The sequence below is a fragment of the Aquarana catesbeiana genome, linkage group LG01, assembly GCF_042186555.1.
Source record: "Aquarana catesbeiana isolate 2022-GZ linkage group LG01, ASM4218655v1, whole genome shotgun sequence".
NCBI lineage: Eukaryota > Metazoa > Chordata > Amphibia > Anura > Ranidae > Aquarana > Aquarana catesbeiana.
In genome coordinates, this window is record NC_133324.1 from 532,467,840 (window position 1) to 532,489,621 (window position 21,782).

Genomic DNA, 21,782 nt, shown 5'->3' on the forward strand with positions numbered 1-21,782 from the left:
TAGGTTAAATAGGTTCCTATGTATATTTATAATTAATTTCCCACTATATTCCCCATGTAGAAAAATAATTATATGCATATTCTTATCAGAAATGCTTTAATTAGGTTCCTATGTATATTTATAACCAATATTCCACCCATAACCCCTCATAGAAAAAATAATTATATGCATATTCTTATCGGAAATGGGTTAAATAGGGTCCTATGTACATTTATAAACAATATTCCACCAATAATCCCCATGTAGAAAAATAATTATATGCATAGTCTTATCAGAAATGCTTTAATTAGGTTCCTATTTATATTTATAAACAATATTACACCCATAACCCCAGATAGAAAAATAATTATATGCATATTCTTATCAGAAATGGGTTAAATAGGTTCCTATGTATATTTATAAACAATATTCCACCCATAATCCCCCTAAAAACAAATAATAATATTCATATTCTAATCAGAAATGGGATAAATAGGTTCCTATGTATATTTATAAACAATTTTCCACCATAATCCCCATGTAGAAAAATAATTATATGCATATTCTTATCAGAAATTGGTTAAATAGGTTCCTATGTATATTTATAAACAATATTCCACCAATAATCCGCATGTAGAAAAATAATTATATGCATATTTTTATCAGAAATAGGTTAATTAGTTTTCTATGTATATTTAATGGGTTAAATAGGTTACTATGTATATTTAAAAACAGTATTCTACCCATAATCACTACGTAGAAAAATAATCATATGCATATTCTCATCATAAACGTGTTAAATAGGTTACTATGTATATTTATAAACAATATTCCACCCATAATCCCTATTTAGAAAAATAATTATATGCATATTCTTATCAGAAATGGGTTACATATGTTCCTATGTATATTTATAAACAATATTCCACCTATAATCCCCATATTGAAAACAAATTTTATGCACATTCTTATCAGAAATTGGTTAAATAGGTTACTATGTATATTTACAAACAATATTCCACCCATAATCCCCATGTAAGAAAATAATTTTATGCATATTCATATCAGAAATAGGTTTAATATGTTTCTATGTCAATTTATAAACAATATTCAACCCATAATCCCCATATAGCAATGCAATTATATGCATATTCATGTCAGAAATAGGTTTAATATGTTGCTATGTAAATTTATAAACAATATTCCATTCATAATGCCCATGTAGAAAAATAATTGTATGTATTTTCTTATCAGAAATGGGTTACATAGGTTCCTATGTATATTTATAAACAATTTCCCACTATATTCCCCATGTAGAAAAATAATTATATGCATATTCTTATCAGAAATGCTCTAATTAGGTTCCTAAGTATATTTATAACTAATATTCCACCCATAACTCCTCATAGAAAAATAATTATATGCATATTCTTATCAGAAATGGGTTAAATACGTTCCTATGTATATTTATAAACAATATTCCACCCATAATCCCCATAAAGACAAATAATAATATTCATATTCTAATCAGAAATGGGTTAAATAGGTTCCTATGTATATTTATAAACAATATTCCACCAATAATCCACATGCAGGAAAAATAATTATATGCATATTTTTATCAGAAATGGGTTAATTAGTTTCCTATGTATATTTAATGGGTTAAATAGGTTACTATGTATATTTAAAAACAGTATTCTACCCATAATCACTACGTAGAAAAATAATCATATGCATATTCTTATCAGAAACGGGTTAAATAGGTATATTTATAAATAATATTCCACCCATAATCCCTATGTAGAAAAATAATTATATGCATATTCTTATCAGAAATGGGTTAAATAGGTTATTATGTATATTTACAAACAATATTCCACCCATAATCCCCATGTAAGAAAATAATTTTATGCATATTCATATCAGAAATAGGTTTAATATGTTTCTATGTCAATTTATAAACAATATTCAACCCATAATCCCCATATAGCAATACAATTATATGCATATTCATGTCAGAAATAGGTTTAATATGTTGCTATGTAAATTTATAAACAATATTCCATTCATAATGCCAATGTAGAAAAATAATTATATGCATATTCTTATCAGAAATGGGTTAAATAGGTTACTATGTATATTTATAAACAATATTCCTGCCATAATCCCTATGTAGCAAAATAATTATATGCATATTCTTATCAGAAATGGGTTACATATGTTCCTATGTATATTTATAAACAATATTCCACCTATAATCCCCATGTAGAAAACATTTTTTATGCATATTCATATCAGAAATAGGTTTAATATGTTTCTATGTAAATTTATAAACAATATTCCACCCATAATCCCCATGTAGAAAAATAATTATATGCAGATTCTTATCAGAAATGCTTTAATTTGGTTCCTATGTATATTTATAACCAATATTCCACCCATAACCACTGATAAAAAAATAATTATATGCATATTCTTATCAGAAATGGGTTAAATAGGGTCCTATGTATATTTATAAACAATATCCCACCAATAATCCCCATGTAGAAAAATAATTATATGAATAGTCTTATCAGAAATGCTTTAATTAGGTTCCTGTTTATATTTATAAACAATATTACACCCATAACCACAGATAGAAAAATAATTATATGCATATTCTTATCAGAAATGGGTTAAATATATTCCTATGTATGTTTAACTACCTATCTATATTTATAAACAATATTCAACCCATAATCCCCGTATAGAGAAATAATAATATTCATATTCTTATCAGAAATGGGTTAAATAGGTTCCTATATATATTTATAAACAATTTTCCACCATAATCCCCATATAAAAAAGTAATTATATGCATATTCTTATCAGAAATTTGTTTAATAGGTTCCTATGTATATTTATAAACAATATTGCACCAGTAATCCCCATGTAGAAAAATAGTTATATGAATATTTTTATCAGAAATGGGTTAATTAGTTTCCTATGTATATTTAAAAACAGTATTCTACCCATAATTCCTACGTAGAAAAATAATCATATGCATATTCTTATCAGAAATGGGTTAAATAGGTTGGTTACTATGTATATTTATAAACAATATTCCACCCATAATCTCTATGTAGCAAAATAATTATATGCATATTCTTATCAGAAATGGGTTACATATGTTCTTATGTATATTTATAAACAATATTCCACCTATAATCCCCATATTGAAAAATAATTTTATGCATATTCTTATCAGAAATGGGTTAAATAGGTTACTAGGTATATTTATAAACAATATTCCACCCATAATCCCCATATAGACAAATAATAATATTCATATTCTTATCAGAAAAGGGTTAAATAGGTTCCTATGTATATTTATAAACAATTTTCCACTATAATCCCCATATAAAAAAGTAATTATATGCACATTCTTATCAGAAATTGGTTAAATAGGTTCCTGTGTATATTTATAAACAATATTCCACCAGTAATCCCCATGTAGTTATATGCATATTTTTATCAGAAATGGGTTAATTAGTTTCCTATGTATATTTAATGGGTTAAATAGGTAACTATGTATATTTAAAAACAGTATTCTACCCATAATCCCTACGGAGAAAAATAATCAAATGCATATTCTTATCAGAAATGGGTTATATATGTTCCTATTTATATTTATAAACAATATTCCACCTATAATCCCCATACTGAAAAATAATTTTATGCATATTCTTATCAGAAATGGGTTAAATAGGTTACTAGGTATATTTATAAACAATATTTCACCCATAATCCCCATGTAGAAAAATATTTTTTATGCATATTCTTATCAGAAATGGGTTACATATGTTCCTATGTATATTTATAAACAATATTCAACCTATAATCCCCATATTGAAAACGAATTTTATGCATATATTCTTATCAGAAATGGGTTAAATAGGTTATTATGTATATTTACAAACAATATTCCACCCATAATCCCCATATAAGAAAATAATTTTATGCATATTCATATCAGAAATAGGTTTAATATGTTTCTTTGTCAATTTATAAACAATATTCAACCCATAATCCCCATATAGCAATACAATTATATGCATATTCATGTCAGAAATAGGTTTAATATGTTGCTATGTAAATTTATAAACAATATTCCATTCATAATGCCCATGTAGAAAAATAATTATATGTATTTTCTTATCAGAAATGGGTTATATAGGTACCTATGTATATTTATAAACAATTTCCCACTATATTCCCCATGTAGAAAAATAATGATATGCATATTCTTATCAGAAATGCTCTAATTAGGTTCCTATGTATATTTATAACCAACATTCCACCCATAACTCCTCATAGAAAAATAATTATATGCATATTCTTATCGGAAATGGGTTAAATAGGGTCCTATGTATATGTATAAACAATATCCCACCAATAATCCCCATGTAGAAAAATAATTAAATGCATAGTCTTATCAGAAATGCTTTAATTAGGTTCCTGTTTATATTTATAAAGAATATTACACCCATAACCCCAGATAGAAAAATAATTATATGCATATTCTTATCAGAAATGGGTTAAATAGGTTCCTATGTATATTTATAAACAATTTTCCACCATAATCCCCATATAGAAAAATAATTATATGCATATTCTTATCAGAAATTGGTTAAATAGGTTCCCATGTATATTTATAAACAATATTCCAACAATAATCCCCATGTACAAAAATAATTATATGCATATTGTTATCAGAAATAGTTTAAATAGGTTCCTATGTATATTTATAAACAATTTCCCACTATTTTCCCCATGTAGAAAAATAATTATATGCATATTCTTATCGGAAATGGGTTACATAGGGTCCTATGTATATTTATAAACAATATTCCACCAATAATCCCCATGTAGAAAAATAATTATATGCATAGTCTTATCAGAAATGCTTTAATTAGGTTCCTATTTATATTTATAAACAATATTACACCCATAACCCCAGATAGAAAAATAATTATATGCATATTCTTATCAGAAATGGGTTAAATAGGTTCCTATGTATATTTATAAACAATATTCCACCCATAATCCCCCTAAAACAAATAATAATATTCATATTCTAATCAGAAATGGGTTAAATAGGTTCCTAAGTATATTTATAAACAATTTTCCACCATAATCCCCATGTAGAAAAATAATTATATGCATATTCTTATCAGAAATTGGTTAAATATGTTCCTATGTGTATTTATAAACAATATTCAACCTATAATCCCCATATTGAAAATGAATTTTATGCATATATTCTTATCAGAAATGGGTTAAATAGGTTACTATGTATATTTACAAACAATATTCCACCCATAATCCCCATTTAAGAAAATAATTTTATGCATATTCATATCAGAAATAGGTTTAATATGTTTCTATGTCAATTTATAAACAATATTCAACCCATAATCCCCATATAGCAATACAATTATATGCATATTCATGTCAGAAATAGGTTTAATATGTTGCTATGTAAATTTATAAACAATATTCCATTCATAATGCCCATGTAGAAAATAATTATATGTATTTTCTTATCAGAAATGGGTTATATAGGTTCCTATGTATATTTATAAACAATTTCCCACTATATTCCCCATGTAGAAAAATAATTATATGCATATTCTTATCAGAAATGCTCTAATTAGGTTCCTATGTATATTTATAACCAATATTCCACCCATAACTCCTCATAGAAAAATAATTATATGCATATTCTTATCGGAAATGGGTTAAATAGGGTCCTATGTATATTTATAAACAATATCCCACCAATAATCCCCATGTAGAAAAATAATTATATGCATAGTCTTATCAGAAATGCTTTAATTAGGTTCCTGTTTATATTTATAAAGAATATAACACCCATAACCACAGATTGAAAAATAATTATATGCATATTCTTATCAGAAATGGGTTAAATACGTTCCTATCTATATTTATAAACAATATTCCACCCACAATCCCCATATAGACAAATAATAATATTCATATTCTTATCAGAAATGGGTTAAATAGGTTCCTATGTATATTTATAAAAAATTTTCCACCATAATCCCATTATAAAAAAATAATTATATACATATTCTTATCAGAAATTGGTTAAATAGGTTCCTATGTATATTTATAAACAATATTCCACCAGTAATCCCCATGTAGAAAAATAGTTATATGCATATTTTTATCAGAAATGGGTTAATTAGTTTCCTATGTATATTTAATGGGTTAAATAGGTTACTATGTATATTTAAAAACAGTATTCTACCCATAATCCCTACATAGAAAAATAATCATATGCATATTCTTATCAGAAATGGGTTAAATAGGTTACTATGTATATTTATAAACAATATTCCACCCATAATACCTATGTAGAAAAATAATTATATGCATATTCTTATCAGAAATGGGTTACATATGTTCCTATGTATATTTATAAACAATATTCCACCTATAATCCCCATATTGAAAAATAATTTTATGCATATTCTTATCAGAAATGGGTTAAATAGGTTCCTATGTATATTTATAAACAATATTCCACCAGTAATCCCCATGTAGAAAAATAGTTATATGCATATTTTTATCAGAGATGGGTTAATTAGTTTCCTATGTATATTTAATGGGTTAAATAGGTTCCTATGTATATTTATAAACAATATTCCACCCATAATCCCCCAAAAAACAAATAATAATATTCATATTCTAATCAGAAATGGGTTGAATAGGTTACTATGTATATTTAAAAAAAATATTCCACCCATAATCCCCATGTAGAAAAAAAATTGTATGCATATTCATATCAGAAATAGGTTTAATATGTTCCTATGTAAATTAATAAACATTATTTCACCCATAATCCCTAGAAAAATACTTATTTACATATTCTTTTCAGAAATGGGTTAACTATGTTCCTATGTATATTTGTAAACAATATTCCACCCATAATCCCCATGTAGAAAAATAATTATATTCATATTCTTATCAGAAATGGGTTAAATATATTCCTTTGTATGTTTAACTAGAATATTCCATTTATAATCCCTATGTAGAAAAATAATGATATGCATATTGTTATCAGAAGTAGGTTAAATAGGTTCCTATGTATATTTATAAACAATTTTCCACCATAATCCCCATGTAGAAAAATAATTATATGCATATTCTTATCAGAAATTGGTTAAATAGGTTCCTATGTATATTTATAAACAATATTCAACCTATAATCCCCATATTGAAAACGAATTTTATGCATATATTCTTATCAGAAATGGGTTAAATAGGTTATTATGTATATTTACAAACAATATTCCACCCATAATCCCCATGTAAGAAAATAATTTTATGTATATTCATATCAGAAATAGGTTTAATATGTTTCTATGTCAATTTATAAACAATATTCCACCCATAATTCCCATGTAGAAAAATAATTATATTCATATTCTTATCAGAAATGGGTTAAATATATTCCTTTGTATGTTTAACTAGAATATTCCATTTATAATCCCTATGTAGAAAAATAATTATATGCATATTGTTATCAGAAGTAGGTTAAATAGGTTCCTATGTATATTTATAAACAATTTCCCACTATATTCCACATGTAGAAAAATAATTATATGTATTTTCTTATCAGAAATGGGTTATATAGGTACCTATGTATATTTATAACCAATATTCCACCCATAACCCCTCATAGAAAAATAATTATATGCATATTCTTATCGGAAATGGGTTAAATAGGGTCCTACGTATATTTATAAACAATATTCCACCAATAATCCCCATGTAGAAAAATAATTATATGCATAGTCTTATCAGAAATGCTTTAATTAGGTTCCTATTTATATTATATATTTATGTATATTTATAAACAATATTCCACCCATAATCCCCCTAAAAAAAAATAATAATATTCATATTCTAATCAGAAATGGGTTAAATAGGTTCCTATGTATATTTATAAACAATATTCAACCTATAATCCCCATATTGAAAACGAATTTTATGCATATATTCCTATCAGAAATGGGTTAAATAGGTTATTATGTATATTTACAAACAATATTCCACCCATAATCCCCATGTAAGAAAATAATTTTATGCATATTCATATCAGAAATAGGTTTAATATGTTTCTATGTCAATTTATAAACAATATTCAACCCATAATCCCCATATAGCAATACAATTATATGCATATTCATGTCAGAAATAGGTTTAATATGTTGCTATGTAAATTTATAAACAATATTCCATTCATAATGCCCATGTAGAAAAATAATTATATGTATTTTCTTATCAGAAATGGGTTATATAGGTACCTATGTATATTTATAAACAATTTCCCACTATATTCCCCATGTAGAAAAATAATTATATGCATATTCTTATCAGAAATGCTCTAATTAGGTTCCTATGTATATTTATAACCAATATTCCACCCATAACTCCTCATAGAAAAATAATTATATGCATATTCTTATCGGAAATGGGTTAAATAGGGTCCTATGTATATTTATAAACAATATCCCACCAATAATCCCCATGTAGAAAAATAATTATATGCATAGTCTTATCAGAAATGCTTTAATTAGGTTCCTGTTTATATTTATAAAGAATATTACACCCATAACCACAGATAGAAAAATAATTATATGCATATTCTTATCAGAAATGGGTTAAATAGGTTCCTATCTATATTTATAAACAATATTCCACCTATAATCCCCATATAGACAAATAATAATATTCCTATTCATAACAGAAATGGGTTAAATAGGTTCCTATGTATATTTATAAACAATTTTCCACCATAATCCCCATATAAAAAAATAATTATATACATATTCTTATCAGAAATTGGTTAAATAGGTTCCTATGTATATTTATAAACAATATTCCACCAGTAATCCCAATGTAGAAAAATAGTTATATGCATATTTTTATCAGAGATGAGTTAATTAGTTTCCTATGTATATTTAATGGGTTAAATAGGTTACTATGTATATTTAAAAACAATATTCCACCCATAATCCCCGTATAGACAAATAATAATATTCATATTCTTATCATAAATGGGTTAAATAGGTTCCTATGTATATTTATAAACAATATTCCACCAGTAATCCCCATGTAGAAAAATAGTTATATGCATATTTTTATCAGAAATGGGTTAATTAGTTTCCTATGTATATTTAATGGGTTAAATAGGTTACTATGTATTTATAAAAACAGTATTCTACCCATAATCCCTACGTAGAAAAATAATCATATGCATATTCTAATCAGAAATGGGTTAAATAGGTTACTATGTATATTTATAAACAATATTCCTCCCATAATCCCTATGTAGCAAAATAATTATATGCATATTCTTATCAGAAATGGGTTACATATGTTCTTATGTATATTTATAAACAATATCCCACAAATAATCCCCATGTAGAAAAATAAATATATGCATAGTCTTATCAGAAATGCTTTAATCCCCATGTAAGAAAATAATTGTATGCATATTCATATCAGAAATAGGTTTAATATGTTCCTATTATGTAAATTAATAAACACTATTTCACCCATAATCCCTAGAAAAATACTTATGTACATATTCTTATCAGAAATGGGTTAACTATGTTCCTATGTATATTTATAACCAATATTCCACCCTTAACCCCTCATAGAAAAATAATTATATGCATATTCTTATAGGAAATGAGTTAAATAGGGTCCTATGTATATTTATAAACAATATCCCACAAATAATCCCCATGTAGAAAAATAATTATATGCATAGTCTTATCAGAAATGCTTTAATCCCCATGTAAGAAAATAATTTTATGCATATTCATATCAGAAATAGGTTTAATATGTTTCTATGTCTATTTATAAACAATATTACACCCATAACCACAGATAGAAAAATAATTATATGCATATTCTTATCAGAAATGGGTTAAATAGGTTCCTTTTTCATGTAGAAAAATAATTATATGCATATTCTTATTTGAATTAGGTTAAATACTTTCCTATGTATATTTATAAACAATTTTCCAATATAATCCCCATGTAGAAAACTAATTATATGCATAGTCTTATCAGAAATGCTTTAATTAGGTTCCTGTTTATATTTATAAACAATATTACACCCATAACCCGAGATAGAAAAATATTTATATGCATATTTTTATCAGAAATGGGTTAAATAGGTTCCTATGTATATTTATAAACAATATTCCACCCATAATCCCCATGTAGAAAAATAATTGTATGCATATTCCTATCAGAAATAGGTTTAATATGTTCCTATTATGTAAATTAATAAACACTATTTCACCCATAATCCCTAGAAAAATACTTATGTACATATTCTTATCAGAAATGGGTTAACTATGTTCCTATGTGTATTTGTAAACAATATTCCACCCATAATCCCCATGTAGAAAAATAATTATATGCATATTCTTATGAGAAATGGGTTAAATACGTTATAATGTATATTTATAAACAAAATTCCACCCATAATCCCCATACAGAAAAATAATTTTATGCATATTCATATCAGAAATGCGTTTAATTTATTCCTATGTATGTTTAACTACAATATTCCATCCTTAATGGCCATGTAGAAAATTAATTTAATGCATATTCTTACCAAAAATGGGTATCCGTTGGAAAAATGATGACCCAACATTGTTGTCAGTTGAATGAATAGTGACCCATCATTGGTGTAAGTGGAAGAAATAGTCACCCATGATTTGTTTCAGTGGACAGAATAGTGTCCCATCATTGGTGTCACTGGGAGAAATCGTATTGCATTATTGGTGTCAGTGGGAAGAATAGTGAGCCATCATTGGGAGGAATCGTCACCTATCATTGGTATCGTTGGGAGGAATTAATGGTGTCAGTGAAAGGAACATCACTTGTGTCAGTATGAGAAAATACTGCCACGTTATTGGTCAGTCACATTATTGGTGTAATTTTAATGAATTTTGACCTTTCATTGGTGTCATTGGTATCGTTGGGAGAAATCAATGGTGTCAGTGGAAGGAACATCACTTGTGTCAGTATGAGAACGTCACTTGTGTCAAGTTAGTGGAATAGTACATATTAAGGCTATACTGATATTTTGCATTCTAACAATCACTGCTGTGCTTATGTAAAAATTATTCAACTATTTCGAATCCAAGTCAAACCGTCTGACAGATGTGAACTCCACAGTATCTGACATCTAAAATAGTCCGTTATTCGGATTATTATATTCTGTTTTTTGTTACTCTTTTATTGGCAAAGATCACTTAATTAATTACTAGATTTAGAGTAATGTAATGTAATGAGCTTGGTGTCAGATAAAGTAACACAATATTTAACCGAGCTGTAGAAAACCAGTGCGCATTTTTATATTTTCGAGAGATAGTTGTATTTGCAATTAATGTAGAATGTTGGTAATAACAATAAGATCAGATGGTTTGATAATTGATGCATCACCTTTTTCGGACAACTGTTTGAACACTGGGAAATTGCTTAAATATTGTAAATGTAACATTTGTAAAGATAGTACCTATCACCTAAATGTGAATTTGTATTACACAATCCGTATCAGTGAGACGTTTTATATGGTTGAGAAAAACGTCAGATTACACTATAAGCCCTGATAATGAGTTGGTTGCGATACATGTTAAGAGTGTTATCACATTAGGATGCATTTTCTTTAAACATATCAAATATGGCAGTGAGACAAAACATTGACAATTTAAATTGGTTTCTTTAACCAAATTAATAGGCCTATTAGTGTTTTGGAGATATACAAAGACATTGATATTTGTTGAGATAAAGCTAAACACAAAATAGTAATCAATTGTAATTGCAAAGCCGTGAGTCGGTTTATAGAGATCGTTATTTCACAAGCAATTTGTTTTTAGATGTAAGATATGTTGCATTTACGCTAAATTCAGCAATAAGAGAAGCTAAGCTGTTGAACATGGTATTGTAATTGCAACTATCAGAGTCAGCATTTCGTCTTAATTAAGGTATTGGTAACTATTTGTCCGACAATATAAACGTGAGACCTGCAACTTTAATCTCAATGCTCGATGTTATCCTGACTTTATTTATGATAATGCATGAGTATTTAGGATTACGTTAATAAGATTAAGGAAGCAGAGAAGGAGAAGATGTGTCCGGAGATGTGCGAGATTTAGAGTAATGCAACAAATTCTCAGCAAGTGAGCGAAATAGTACACATCATTGGTGTCAGTGGAAGGCACAGTAAACAAACATTGGGTGTCATTTGGAAAAATAGTGATGAATGAATAGTATAGTGTATCAGATAAAGTCACACCATATTTAGCAGGGCTTTAGAAACCAGTGCACATATTTTTGAGAGATAGATATTATAGAATAGCAATTAGATCAAATTGTGTGCATTATCTGTAAGACTCAAGCAGCAGAGTATAAGTGGACAGTTAACGAAGACTGGGGAAGTGCTGAAATACTGCAAATTTAACATTACTCAAGATAGCACTGATATCACCTAAATGTGAATTTGCATTACACTATCCTTTTTCTCTGGTTTTGCTATATCAGCAAAATATCAGAAACAAATATATAGCGAAAAAGTCTTTATAATAGTGAGTGGTTTGCGAGACATGTCAAGGAGGTTGAGACAGTATACATTAGGATTATTTGATGTAGATGTTAAATAGATGCATAAAAGATAATCAAGTATAGCAGTAAAACGGATTAACACTTGCCGAGAGACAGGTTTTTTTTTTTTTTTTTTTTTTTTTTTTTAATTATTTTTTTTTATTTAGGAAAAAATAAAAGACAATAACAATATTGCAAAATAACAGACAATTGGAAAAGAAGGGTGGTACAAGAAGTGGAAGATATGACATAACAAGGATATGATTGTTATTTGGGGTAAATGGGACATAAAAGGCTCGCATACTTAATATATCTTATACCCTCTGATAGGAGAGTAGGTAGTTCTTACTAAGCATAGGAGAACGAGTTTCTATATCAAATCTCAGTACCCAGAGTAATTAGGTTCTTTCACAATTTTTTAAAGTTTTTCCGTGGTGGGATCGACTTCCTTGTTATGGTACATCCCGGACAATGTTGTCCCGGCAAACTCACAGCCAAATGACAGTGTTGTACCATTAAAAATCAAATACTTAAACATGAATAGTTAACAGAGATCGCAGATAAGAAAATTATAAGAAGACAGATTGAAGAGGATGGGGGGAGGTAGAGGGGGGAGGTAGGGGGGTAGGGGGGAATGGGGTTTCCTCAGGTCCTGACTCTGGTGTGCAATAGTCATCATCTAAAACATTTTATTCAGGCTTTGACATAATTTCTGAAAAGACTGTTGTGTATTTAAAGGCAAACCAGCAGGACCATATTTTCGTTGCATAATCAGATTTGTTCCTGAGCGAGAGGGTGAGGTCTTCCATGTAATATGTGCGATCTACTTCCATTAGCCATTGGCGTAATGTGGGTATGTTTTTTTGTTTCCAGAGTCTGGGGATCAATGCTTTGGCAGCATTAAGAAGGTGAGGAATTATAGATTTTTTATATGCCCCTACTGGTCTGCCTGTACAGTGTAGTAGTACCACTAACGGGTCATTGGGAATCTCATCTCCTTGGATCACCTTAATCCAGTGAAGTATAGATAGCCAAAACGGTCGTATCAGTGGGCAGAACCACCAGATGTGGGCATGTGTTGCATGTTCCCCACATCCCCGCCAGCACAAAGGAGAGACATCTGGAAAATATTTGTGAAGAAGGGCTGGCGTATAATGCCATCTGGTTAGTAGCTTATAGTTCACTTCGGCAGTTTTAGTGGCTGAAGAGGTGATATGCGACATTATGAGAATCTTGGATTTTTGTGTTGGGGATAGCGTTTTTTGAAGTTCCATTTCCCAGTTGTAAAGGAAAGCCGGGTCTCCCGCATGGGTTGCCGTTTGCATTATTTGGTAGAAGTGGGAAACTGGTTTTTCCACCGGATGTGACTCGGTTAAAGTTGACTCAATGGGTGTAAGGTCGTTGATAGATCGAATAGGTTTAGGAAGAGATTGAATAAAGGCCGCAAGTTGTCTGTATCTCCAGTGTTCCATAGGTGTCGCCATTGAGTTTTGTAGGATTGTGTTTAGGGGCAAAACTCCCTTTGAGGTAGTGACCTGGTGTAAATGGGTCGACGTCCCCAGAGACCATAGGTGGGCCCCGCGGCCGAGGTTCCCTGGTAGGAAATAGTTGTGACCGGTTAGTGGCATGAGGGGTGAGTTATATGGCCAGTTGTTTGTTTTACAGATAGAGTCCCATGCCATAAGGGTGGAATGAGTAAGTGGAGAAGTCTTGGATGATAAGTCTCTGAATTTCTGTGGAACCCATAGTTGTGTAAAGAGGTCGGATCCGCTTAGTTCTGTTTCTAGTTCAACCCAAAGCTTGGTTTTTTTGTGGAATTTCCAGTCGGAGATTCTAGTCAGTATAGTTGCCAGGAAATATTTTTTAAAGTCAGGTAAAGCTAAACCTCCTTCCCGTTTGGATCTATACAGTAAGGATCTTGCAATCCTGGGACGCTTTCTGTTCCATATGTATTTGCCAATTATCGATTTTAGTATTGTGAAAAAACCTATTGGTATTCCAAATGGAATCATTTGGAATAGAAATAGCAACCTGGGTAGTATATTCATCTTGATGACCCCTATCTTCCCCAGCCAAGAGTGTGCTATCTGAGTCCATTTCTGTAGGTCAGTTTTGATCACGTTTAGTAGGGGCAAGAAGTTTGTGCGGAAGAGGGCGTCGTGGTTCGGGGTTAAGTAGATGCCCAAATATTTCAGTTTGTGTGCCTGCCAGCTAAAGGGAAAGGAGCTTTTCAGTTGGGAAGCGATCTGTGAGGGGGTAGATATGTTAAGAATTTCTGATTTGGACATATTAATTTTAAAGTTGGAGATGCGGCCATATTTTTCAAGTTCTGCCTGAATGTTAGGAAGCGATATCAGGGGTTGTTGCACATAAAATAAGATATCATCCGCGTATGCGGCATATTTGTGTTCAGTTGGGCCTACTGTGATCCCGTGTATGGATGGGTTATGTCTCACAGTGGACAGGAAGGGTTCAAGTGACAGGGCGAATAAAATAGGTGAGAGGGGGCAACCCTGACGAGTGCCATTATACAGGGTGAAAGGCGCACTAAGGGTACCGTTCACTCTCAATTGAGCCGTAGGGAAACCATATAAGGCCTTTATCTGCGTCAGCAGAGGGGCCTTAATACCCAGATGGGTCAGAGTAGCCATAAGGAAGTCCCAATCCACCCTATCAAACGCTTTTTCAGCATCTGTTGATAAAAGGAGGGTGGACTGGGACGACCCCCTGGTGTGTGTTATTAGGGATATAGTGCGCAGGGCGTTATCCCTTGCTTCCCTTCCCGGGATAAACCCAGTCTGGTCGAGGGAGACCCATTGCGGTATCAGAGGGAGGAGTCTGTTCGCTATCGCTTTAGCATATATTTTTACGTCGATGTTCAACAGTGAAATGGGGCGGTAGCTGCCGCAAATGCTAGGATCCTTGCCAGGTTTGGGGATAATAGTAATGTGCGCGTGGGTAGTTTCTGGCCTGAGTATCTCACCATCTGGAATCGCGTTAGCGTAGGAAGTTAAGTGCGGGAGTAGAGTATCCGCGAAAGTACGGTAGTATGCCACCGTGAAACCGTCCGGGCCCGGTGATTTACCTTTTGCCATGGCTTTTAATGCCATGCGCAACTCCGCTATGGTGAGCTCCCCATCCAGAGCATCCAGTACTTCGGGTGTTAGTTTGGGAAGGTTAGCATGGGTCAGATATTCTTTTATAAGTTTGGTTTTAGTATCCCTATCTGCTATTGAGTGTTGGACGTGGTATAAGTGTTGGTAAAATTCTCTAAATTCTTTGGCTATTGATGGTGTGTCGTGAATTAGATCATCTGTAGTGTTTTTAATTTTAGTTATGAAGGTGGCTGTTTTCTTTTGTTGAAGTGAACGTGCCAGTAATCTACTAGGTTTATTACCCCATTCATAAAAGCGTTGAGCCACAATACGGGCTTGTTGTTTTTGTTCACTATGAAAAAGAGATTTTAACTCTTCTCTTTTTAAGGTTAGGTTGTGAAAAACCGCCTGCGATTGGTTTGCCTTATGGGTTTGTTCCAGGTCCTTAATCTCCTCTAGTAACTTGGATTGGTGAAATATTCGTTCCTTCTTTTTTCTAGACCCCAGTTCTATGAGTTTGACTCTAACGTGGGCCTTGTGTGCTTCCCAGATTATTCCTGCTGAGCTTTCGGGGCGCTTATTTTCAGTAAAGAAGAGGGACAGACTCTCACCTATTTGTTTTCTGTCTATTTCCTCTTCTAGAAGTTGTTCGTTAAGTTTCCAATTGGTAGTTCTGTGTGGTATGGAGGGAATTTTGATGGTCAGTGTGATAGGGGCATGGTCTGAAAGGGGGGATGATTCGATATGTGTGTTAGTAACGAGAGAAAGGTGGTGGTGATTGATTAGGAAAAAATCTATTCTGGAATATGTGTGGTGAACCTGTGAAAAATGGGTATAATCTTTCGCACGCGGGTGCATAATTCTCCATATGTCAACCAGCTGGGATTCGTGCATTCGTTTACGAATAAATCGCAAACGTTTATGAGGTATATTAGTCTTGCCTCTGGACGTGTCTATAGTAGGTTCCAGTGGAGTGTTGAAGTCTCCAGCTAGGAGGACACACCCGCGTGCAAAATCCCTGAGTTTATTAAGCGTAGAGGCAATAAAGCCAGCCTGGTCTCGGTTAGGTGCGTATATCGTAGCAAGTGTACAAGTCATACTACCCAGGTTGCCTCTAATGAACAGAAAGCATCCGAGTGGATCACTTAACATGGATTCTAGTGTGAATGGGGTCCCCCTGCGGAATCCGATGGCTACACCTTTAGCTTTATGTATATCCGATAAGCTGTAATACCATGTTGGGTATTGCTGTGAGGAGAGTTTTACCCGTGTAGATTGAGTGAGATGGGTCTCCTGCAAGAAAATTATATCTCCCCGCAGGCGGCCCAGCTCCCTGTACAAATTGTGCCTTTTCCCAGGGGCGTATAGCCCTCGAACATTAAAAGAGATAAGATTTACCTTAGCCATGGGGACCAACAGGGGGAGCATACGTTCACTACATCCTGGAGAGCCGGACCTGAGGTGGGTGAAGAAAATTTGGGAAAAGGATGGGTAGGGTGGGAAGGAGAGAAAGAAAAGGGAAAAGTCACAGAGTTGAGAAGAAAAAGAGAACAAACATTATACATTAGTGGATAGAATTTAGACCAGTTAGGGGGATGGTCAAAACATGCACGCATTAAACTGCGGTGCGTGGTGGGGCGAACCAGCAGCCGGACTCCCCCATTGCCGTCGCCCAAATATGAGCTAGGGAACAGGGCCTCCAGCCGGCATGGCGCCCCATGCGCAGGGGAGTGTGGGACTCCGTGCATATGCGCACGGTCACCAAAATTGGTGTGGGCGTCGTCTGGTTGCTCCGGCGCCAACACCAAAACCACATAAGTTATTAAGTACAAATATAGAAAGCACTCATGGTGCAACTGTTCTACAATAATCTTATCACTTACGCTCAAAAGGTAGTCTGTGAAATTAAAACAGAAAACAAAGAACCAAAAACGTGAACCAAGTAGGCAAAGTTATAGGCCAACATATATGTATCAAGGCTAACGGCACATTTGGTGATCAATCACAATTGTATTGTTACCAGAGTAAGAGCCGGTAGGAGGCAGGTAGAAGGTAGATATATTTTTGTTCTGTCAGCAGATACAGAAACAAGGGCCATATAACTCACAGTCTTAACCCATTTCGGTGGATCCTCCGGAGGTGGGAGAGCGATTTTTGCGCTCAATCTTTCGCCAACCTGATTCCGCCGTTGCAGGCAGAGTGGGGATGTGATCCTGCCATCCGGGGAGTTCCGGCGGAGCGATGTTGACATCCATGCAGAATTTGTCCAGTTCTTCTGGAAATCGCAGAATCGCGGTTTTACCATCTCTGTTGGCAATCAGTGCGGCCGGGAACCCCCATCTGTATTTGATAGACGCTGCTCGCAGTTTCTCAGTCAGGGGGCGTAAGGCCCTACGCCGTTCAAGGGTTTCTCTAGCAAGGTCTGGGAAAAACGATAAGGTGGCTCCGTCAAAATCCAATGAAGCAGCATCTCTGGCTTTTTTCATGATGAGCTCTTTTTCCTCATAGTAGTGGACCCTGCAGATGACATCGCGGGGGACTTCTGAGGAGAGGTTCCGGGGGCGAAGGGCTCTGTGCACCCTATCAATTTTCAAAGGGTAGTCTGCGGCCTGGCCCAATAGGCCGTTGAAGATGCCCCGGACGGAGGGGAGGAGATCATCATCTCCAGTAGCCTCCGGTAGGCCTCGGATCCGGATATTGTTCCTCCTGTTACGATTTTCCTGATCCTCGATTTTGTATAATGCCATTCTATGTGCTATAGTGAGTGCACGTGTTGAGGATTGTAGGTGTCTAATGGCCGCCGTATGGCGGTCGAGACGCTGCTCTGTCTCCTCTACTCTTTCCAAAACGTGTGAGAGGTCAGCTCGGACCGCAGACACCTCCTTCTTAATGGCACGTTCCAGGCCTAGTAACATGGAGGCAAGCTCCGTTTTAGTAGGTAGGTCGCTTACCAGTGCCTCCACTCCCGATCGCCTGGAGGAGCCTTCCTCACCCTCCGAGCCGGCCGAGGACACTGGAGAGCGGTGTCTGTGTTCGGGCCTGCGTCTGTGGGCGGGGCCTGTACCGGAGCTTGTGCCTCCTGGAGAGCGGCCTAGGCCGTCCAAATCTTCCGGATCGTCTGGTTCCGTGGCCAGGAATCTTTTAATCGATCCCACGGCGGATCCTTTTTTAGGCAGGGTCTTCCCCGATCTCTTCCGCATCTTTTTAGGACGATAGGGAGCGATCAGAACAGAATAAGTGCTGTAAATAGTGTGTCGGCGCCGGAGCACGAGAGAGACGCGTCCTCACTGCTGCATAGCCAAACCACGCCCCCGCCGAGAGACAGGTTTAAGCGCAAAGTTGTTTATTGCGCTGTTGTTATTTGTCAAAATAAATTCAGAAACTATTACAACAGAAAGTCGGTAATGTGATGAGATGATACCTGCATAACACAAAATAGAGCACACTTTAGCATACCGTCGGTTATGTTTTAAGCAAATTTTCAGTATATCTTACATTAAATATATGATAAGGTTGCATTTATGCTAAATATTATAATACGACGAGCTGTTGCACGGTAATTTCAGGTTATATTGCACTTTCGAAATCAGGATCAGGATTAGCACTAAAATAGCTTTAGTTTTAATGCAATAGTCACTCAATTTATATCAGCTATCTTGGTAAAAAAAAGTAAAAGAGTAAAAAAAAAACAGAAATACGGTTTAGCTTAAACATTGTAAGCATAGCATAGCTTTGTAATTCTTAAATAAAAACAGCAGTGAGACAAGCCCCACATAGTATGTCAGACGGTTTGAATTGGATTCGATTTTTTTACTTACTTTGAAAATAGAAGACTTTTAATGTTTTCATAGCTTACTTGAGAGTTTTCATAGCTTAATTAATATAATTGAATTATGTTCAAAATACCAATATCTATATTGGGCCATATTTTAATGGCTGAGTAACGATATTAGAAACGAATAGAAACCGACTCAAGCCTATGCCGATATTGTGCTCTATTTGTGTTTTTCTATTTCTCTTTGCAATTCCGACATTCTGTCTTAATTTTGAGTATTGGCAACTATGCCTCAAACAGTATAAACCGTGAGCCCTGTAACTTTATCGAAAACATTATATACTGGCATAATGCTATCCTGACTTTAGTTATGCAACACGTTATGTTGTATGCAATTACGTTAATGCGACTATTCCTTAACCGATGTAATCCTCAATGTTTACACATTTTTATCAGGACCAGTGAGATAAATAGTACCCCATTGTTGGTGTGAGTGGTAAAGGAACTAAAGGTGTCAGTGTGATTGGTGGTGTGTTGTTCGTGTCAGTGGAAGGACTATTTAAATCATAATTTGTGGAAGAAATAATGACTCATCAAGCGTTGTTGGTTCTCAATGGAGAAATAATCATTGGTGTAAGTGAGAGGACCAGTGGCCCATCATTGGTGTCAGTGGAAAGATTAGTAACCCATTAGTGACAATTGATGTCATTGGGAGAAATAGTGAACCCATCATTGGTGTCAGAGGAAGAAACAGTGACACATCATTGGTGTCAAAGGGAGGGAATAGTGACCCATCATTGGTGTCAGTGGGAGGAACAGGGACCCATCATTGGTGTCAGTTGGAGAAATAGTGACGCATCATTGGTGTCAGTGTGAGAAAGAAACCACATTTTTGGTGTCAGTGGGATGAATAATGAACGATCATTGGTATCAGATATGGGTTAAATATGTATATTTATAAACAATATTCCACCCATATTCCCCATACAGAAAAATAATTTTATGCATATTCATATCAGAAATGGGTTAAATAGCATCCTATTGTATATTTATAAACAATATTTCACCCATAATCCCTAGATAAATACTTGTATATATATTCTTATCAGAAATGGGTTAAATATATTCCTATGTATGTTTAACTAGAATATTTCATTCATAATTCCTATGTAGAAAAATAATTATATGCATATTCTTATCAGAAATTGGTTAAATAGGGTCCTATGTATATATATAAACAATATTCCACCAATAATCCCCATGTAGAAAAATAATTATATGCACAATCTTATCAGAAATGGCTTAAATACGTCCCTATGTATATTTATAAACAATATTCCACCCATAATACAGATGTCGAAAAATAATTATATGCGTAGTTTTATAAGAAATGGGATAAATATATTCCTATTTATGTTTAACAACAATATTACATCCATAATTCCCATGTAGAAAAAATAATTATATGCATAATCTTATGAGAAATGGGTTAAATAGGTTACTATGTATATTTAAAAACAGTATTCCACTAATAATCCCTATGTAGAAAATAATTATATGCATATGCTTACCAAAATGGGTTAAATAAATTCCTATGTATATTTATAAACAATATTCCACCTATAATCCCCATACTGAAAAATAATTATATGCTTATTCTTATCAGAAATGGGTTAAATAGGTTACTATGTATATTTATAAACAATATTCCACCCATAATCCCCATGTAGAAAAATAATGTTATGCATATTCATATCAGAATTAAGTTTAATATGTTCCTATGTAAATGTATAAACAATATTCCACCCATAATCCCCATGTAGAAAAATACTTATATGCATATTCTTATCAGAAATGGGTTAAATAGGTTCCTAAGTATGTTTAACTACCATATTCCATCCATAATCCCCATGTAGAAAAATAATGATATGCATATTCTTATCAGAAATTGGTTAAATATATTCCTATGTATGTTTAACTACCATATTCCATCCATAATCCCCATGTAGAAAATTAATTATATGCATATTCTTATGAGAAATGGTTTTAATAGGTTACTATGTATATTTTACCCATAATCCCCATACAGAAAATTAATTATATGCATATTCTTACCAGAAATGGGTTAAAAAGGTTACTATGAATATTTATAAACAATATTCCACCCATAATCCCATGTAGAAAAATAATATTATGCATATTCATATCAGAATTAGGTTTAATACGTTCCTATGTAT